The sequence below is a fragment of the Myotis nattereri genome (assembly GCF_964212035.1).
Source record: "Myotis nattereri genome assembly, chromosome: X".
NCBI classification, from domain to species: Eukaryota; Metazoa; Chordata; class Mammalia; order Chiroptera; family Vespertilionidae; genus Myotis; species Myotis nattereri.
Genome location: NC_138078.1, coordinates 119,172,233 through 119,178,647, shown reverse-complemented (window position 1 = coordinate 119,178,647; position 6,415 = coordinate 119,172,233).

Below are 6,415 nucleotides of genomic sequence, written 5' to 3'. Positions count from 1 at the left end.
GTGGGGTGTGGGGTGTTGTGACAGAACAAAGGCTGCAAAGAGCAATGTTTGTTGAGGGAGGCAGCATGGCTGAAGAGGAGGATGAGGGTTGCAAGGTCATTATAGAGCTCTGAAGAGAATGTACTGTGCTAGTAGGAGGAAAGAGACTTTGTTTCCCCTTTGAAAACCACGTGGTTCCAGGAGACCTTGGTGGAGCCTTCTTCACCAATTCCCTCAACTCCTGCCTCTTCCCACAGGCTCAGCCCTCAGCCCCCTCCCACCTCTCCCCTCTATTCCAGGCTTGTAGGACTAAGGGGTACTTATAGGATGAAGAGACTGACTCCACAAACAAAAATTGGTGCAATGATTTTACAGTCCTACTGTGAACCTGTGGGTGTGCATGCTTGTGTGTGTGTATCCTATTCTGCAGGGGCACACACAAAGCATGTCTTGTACTGTTCATAACTGAAGCAGAGCAGGTGGCAGCCTGTTTGGTCCCTTTGAGGCAGGCTGCATAGCACAGTGAGAAGAGCTCAGGGCTTGGATTCAAATCTCTGCTCAGCTATTGCCCACCTGGGGGACCCTTCACCTCTATGAGCCTCATTCCCTCTTCTGTGAAATGAGGATACCAGTACCTACCCCATAAGGTGGTGAGGATGAAATGAGATAAATTGCAAAGCACCTGGCTCATCATAGCTACTCAGTATGGATAATTTTTGATAATAGTTCCCCACTCCCCCAGGCTATGTCACCCCCAGAAGCCTGTCCTGCAAGCCTGAATGCTCACCATTTCCCCCCACACCCCAGCTCCGTTGTTGAAAATGCTGTTCAAGGCAGTGCTAGGCACTGTTTGTGTGTTTGGAGATAAAAACAGGAAGCTGAAACAAATGTAGCAAAGTTGTGGAACAACAAGTAATGGGGTCCACTTGTTTGTGTACATTTGAACCGAAACAAACAAAAAAGAAGCAAAGGACTTCTTCTCCACAAGGTTATGTATATTTCTTAGGACAGGAAAAGCTGCAACTAATTTTTATGCCAGGCCGAATGTGCAAGGAGGCCCTCCAAGAGGGACTTTGAAGTGCTGTAAACCCATGGGGGTGGGGGTGGGGGAAAGGGGAGGCTGACTTCACCTCACCTACAGCGCTGTGGGCAGCTGGGCAGCTTCTTGGAGGCAGGAGCAGTTCAGCTGATCCTTTGAGAAGGAGAGCTTGATTTGCAGAGAACAGGGTGGGGAACCTGGTTACAGTGGTCCAGGCTCCGAGAGAGTAGTTGTAACAGCACAGGCTCTGGAACAGAACGTGACTAGTGTGCTTTGAGAACTGCAGTCCAATTGGGTGTGGCAGGAGGGAGCATGCATTAACCCCTTAGCACTCAAAAAAGTTGTGCAGAGGGCTTCATTGATCAGGCTAACCTGCTTTTTGCTAGTTAAGTGTAGAGCCAGGAGGGTTTCGATGTCAGGGCTCAGCTGGAAGATGTGGATGAAGGAGAATGGAGCTTGCTAACTAAACTAGTTGCTGGGGTATAAGTGTGTACTGGGTCGGGGTGGGGGTTGGGGGTTAGGGGTGTGTGGTGTGTGAGGGGGCGGTACTCCAGGTGTAGAACTGGAGAGGGGAGTGCCTGATGGGGTCGGGTGGGTCTGCTCAACTCCCAGAGCTCAAGGCAGAACTTACAAGGAGGCACAACAACATGATGGACAATGAAGGGTAAAAGATTTCTCCTGCGCATGTCACCTCAGCCTGGAAGGCCCAGAAATCCCCCGCCATCTGTTTTCATTCTTTTCCAGGTACCTTGAGGATTTTTTTTCAAGTTAAAGAGGCTTCTATGCAATTACAAGACCTGAAGAGGGGGTGGCACGTTAAGCCACTATTAGCTTAACGCCTTACCTATGCGGAGGGAATTCTCCAAACCAGTAGTTAACCAACCTTTCAGATAAGAGCAATACTCTCCTGGAACAAACAGGAAGGGAAGAGGGGAGAAGAGTGTGACAGTGCAGAACAGGGCTGGCAAATCAAGAGGAAGAATCCTTCTTGGCAGGTGACAGGGAGGAAGGGCAGTGGGCTTCAAAAGGAAAGGGCAGGGCAAGGAAGCCTAGACCAGGGGTGGGCAAACTTTTTGACTCGAGGGCCACAATGGGTTCTTAAACTGGACCGGAGGGCCGGAACAAAAGCATGGATGGAGTGTTTGTGTGAACTAATATAAATTCAAAGTAAACATCATTACATAAAAGGGTACGGTCCTTTTTTTTTTTAGTTTTATTCATTTCAAACGGGCCGGATCTGGCCCGCGGGCCATAGTTTGCCCACGGCTGGCCTAGACCAACAACTCTGTCTAGGTCAATTATTTATCCTGGAGGCCCTGTGTGCCCCTCTCTGCCCCCTTCCTCCTTACTCTGGCCCCTCTCAATTCTAACATCCCCACCTGTCTCCACACAGGAAGGATGCAATCAAGAACAGCCCAGAATACTCTGTACAGTATGGATCTGTATGGCTGGGGAAGGATGCCTAGGATGCTGCTCGGTTGGTCTCAGCCTGCGAAGGCCAGCTTAATTCAATCTTCTTAGGCCCCACAATACAGTAACTCTGGGACAGGATAGTGATCCTTAAGGGCTGGACCTAATCCCAGGTTAAAGGGATGCCTTAAGAAGTTGGAATTAACCAACCCAAAGCATCCCTTTGCCAGTTGTATTGGGGCGGGCAGGGGGGTCTGGGTTCATCTTCACTTCTTATGGCTAATATCTGGCATCGATAGCATTTTTTTTTCATTTTCATTGCTAACATTTTTGAGTGTCTACTATGTACTAGGTACTTTAGTAAGATCAATAATAGTTAAGAGATATCGAACACATGATATGGCAGGTTCAGTACTAAGAACATGACTTACATTATTTATTCATCCCCATAACAGCCCTGTGCTGTAGATACTGTTATTGTCCCCATTTTACAGAATGGAAAACAGAGGCTCAGGGAAGTAAAAACTAATAACTCACCAAAGGCCACACAGCTAACAACTGGTAGAGAGGCAGGATTCAAATTCAGGTCATGTTGGCTCCAACACCCACATACCATGTGCTTCATCAGTCTGCTCCACAGTCTCCAGCATGCTTTGCTGCCTCGCTCCTCACGAGTGATGCAGTCTCCCAATTAGTATATTAGTCATGTGTTGACACTTCTAGTCTCTGTCTAATGGCTTGTTTATTTAACTGATGGATGCTGCTCCCCATTTGAGGCCATTAGCATTTAAACAAAACAAAACAAAACTGTTGAACCTGGCAAAGTGACACTGTGTTTACTGTTTTTCTTCCAGTGTTAACTGTGAGCTTTTTCCACATATGTATTTTGATGTGCTAACGGTACCTAAAGAGGACTGAGGAATAGTTCAGTAATCATCTCATGCAGCTCCAGCCCCATTACCCTTAAACTCCTTGATGAGGAGGACAAATGGTCCAGAGGGCCAGCCTTAGCTAGGATGGGGAAGAGGCATGGTGACAGTCCCATTCTGAATAATTAGGGCACAGGGAGGCTGTGCTGGGTCCGCAACTCTGTCCTCGGGGGGCTAAGTCCTGGAGTGTCCCCACTCCATGCCTGGGGAGGGAAGTTCGTATTTCTTTCCAGGACAATAAGAACATCTGTGCCAAGGCAGAGGAGGAGGCCGGGCGCTCAGAGGCATCTCTGCCCAAGTCTCTTGACACTATCTGATTGTTACTGTTTCAGTTTCTGCTTGGATCACTGAGTGTCCATTTAGAGCAGGCTGGCTTGGGTGAGGACAGTGGAGGGCTCAGGAAGGACAGAGAGATTTGTCTGGTTGGGGGCTGATGTGTGAGGTGGGCAGGGAGCTTGGACTGACTCTAAAGTGGCCACGTGACAGAGAAGTAGTGGAATGGGAGGAAGGAGCACTGGAGTTAACTGCTATTGACGGGTCCCCTTTGCTTGCAGCCTCCTTCCTCTGCATGGGATTCAGCTCAACCTTGGGGCAAATGGCTGAAGAGCTACAGGTTTGATCCTTATATGGACAGTTTGCTTCACACTGGCTACTTCCTTTCTCTCAGCTCCAGTTGCCAACTCTTGGGAGTTAAAGTGGGGGAGTTTAGGGCTCCCTGCAAACCAATCCCCAGTGCTAGAAAGTCACATCACCCTGTGTGTTCAGATGGTGAATGCAGCTGGATCTGACCCCAGCAAGTTGGCTTGAATTGGGAAAGAGCTAAGGCAGCTTCTTAGTTTCTTCCTCACTCAGGACCTCCAGCTCCGGAACTGCCAGTTCTGGGAACCAAGAGGAGGTAGGCATCTGTCTCCTGCACATTAGTAAAAAAAAAAAAAAAAAAAAAAAAAGATCGCTGGTCCTTTTGGGCATCATGCTGCGCCTGGCACGAGCTAGTAATCCCGACCCAGTCGTGGCCCTCCCGAGTTTACAACCTTAAGTCACACAATAATGACACAGATCCCAAAGGCGGGCAGTTAACAAATGCATCCACTTGTTTGCCAATCACAAGGGATCCATTGAGTGAGCCACAGCAACAAGCTGGGCCCCCTTCAAACAGCTTCCAGTCTGGTGGGTAAATAGGTAAGACTGAGTGAAGGTTTGGGAGAAGAGGCTCAGGGGAGGAAACATGGTGAACTTGGGCATTCTCCAATAGCTTTTTAAGAAGTGCCTATTGACATGTGTCTGGGTTTTCTGTCCACTTGAGCCGCGTCCCACCCTCGATTGAAGGTGTAATTCCAGCCCTCTGATCGTGCGGGGTCCATACAAAGGACCAGAGGCAACCTCTCACTGCGCCGCTGGTGGGGAGACCAGGGCCAGGAGGCTGGGGGCTCAGGCGCCGGGCGTGGGCTCGCCCTTTCTCCGTGGGTGGTCGGGGCGTGTCACCGGTCCTCGCCTCGTTGGGCCTCAGGGTCCCAAGCTAAGGTTGCTTGCGGCATTTCCAGGACAAGTCCTCCAACCCTGTCCCACTAGCTGTGAACCCCAGCTGCGCGCCGTGCGCTTCTGGCACCGGTTTGGGGCGGGAGCAACGGAGGAGGCTCGGGGTAAAGTCATCCCCGGAGGTCGGTTCACCTCGTCTCTCTCGGGGACGCGCCTGCCAGGCCAGGGCGCAGGAGGCCCGTCCCCCAAACACTTCCGACGGGCGCCTGAGTCCCGGGCCGCTTGCAAGGGCCGGGCTGGGCGGGAGCGACCCGGCCGGGTTCGCGTTCCTGGCAGTGCGCTGGCCCCTGCGGTGCCAGTGGCCGTGGGGTGCCGAGGCTGCCCCGAAGGCGGGCTGCACGCTGCGCGGGGCCGCTGGAGGGGCTGGCGAGCGGGGCCGAGGGAGTGGGTGTGCGGGAGGGGGGAGCGCGGGAGCGCGAAAAGCTGGCCGGGGAAGGGCGGGTCAGGGAGCGGCAGCGGGAGGAGCGAGCAGGGAACCTGGGCGGTCCGCAGGGCTGGCGGGCGAGCCGTGCTGAGGGTGGGAGGGGGGAGGGAGGCGGAGCCCCGGGGGCGGAGAAGGGGGCGCGGGAGGGAGGGGGCCTGCGGGGCGCGGCCCGGGGGCGGGGCTCCGGGACCTGGGAGTGATAAGAGCTTGCTCGCGGGGAGTGAGGGCGGGAGTGAGGGAGGGGCGGGGGACTTAGAGACCAAAGAGGAGACAAAAGGACGGGGTGGGTGGGAGGGGCTTAGACTAGTAGGGGTAGGGGAGGGGCGCCGAGGGACGCCTAGGAGGGAGGGATATGTGTGTTGGGGGGGGCATGGTGTGGGAGGGGCTTAGGGACGTGAAGGGACAACACATGAAGGGAGCGCGGGGCTACGGGACGACGGGGGTGGGGGGATGGCCAGGAGTGCTCCACCACGTTGGCTACAGAGAGGAGGGGAGGCCGCGAAGGGGAGGCCGCTTGGGAGGAATGGCCACACACAGGGAGGGGTACCCTGCTGATGGTCAGTCAGCGAGGAAGCGGGGCCCGGGGCTTCAGCAGGCTCGGGAGGGTATGGGTGAGAGACACAGCGAAAGGGAGTGCAGCGACGACCTGAGGGCGGAGACAGATGGGCGTGTGGGGAGCGCTGAGGGCAGGGATTTAACGCTGCTGATCGGGATGGCCCAAAGATCACGGCGGGGGCCCTGCAGACGGCACGGGGCTACCAAGGCAGGACAAAAACTGCTTCAGAGAAAGTGGGACCTACGAGGGCTGGAGAAGGGTGGCGGGGGCGGCCTCGGGCTCGGCAGGAAGGCGCCACCACCGCCCTCTGCCCGTCCCCAGCGTGCCCCGCCCCGTCCGGGGGCCCTAAGGGCAGCGGCCTGGGCCGCGGGGGAGCGAAGCCAGGGCAGTACCATTCGGACAAGAGAGGGGGGCTTGGGGGGGGGGAAGGGAGGAGCCAGGGGTCAGAGCCCTCTTGGGGGCGGGGGGGGGGGCGCCACACCCTGGGAAAAAGGCTTGGGCACATCCAGAATGGACCAATCAACGAGCAAAGCCAGGGTGGC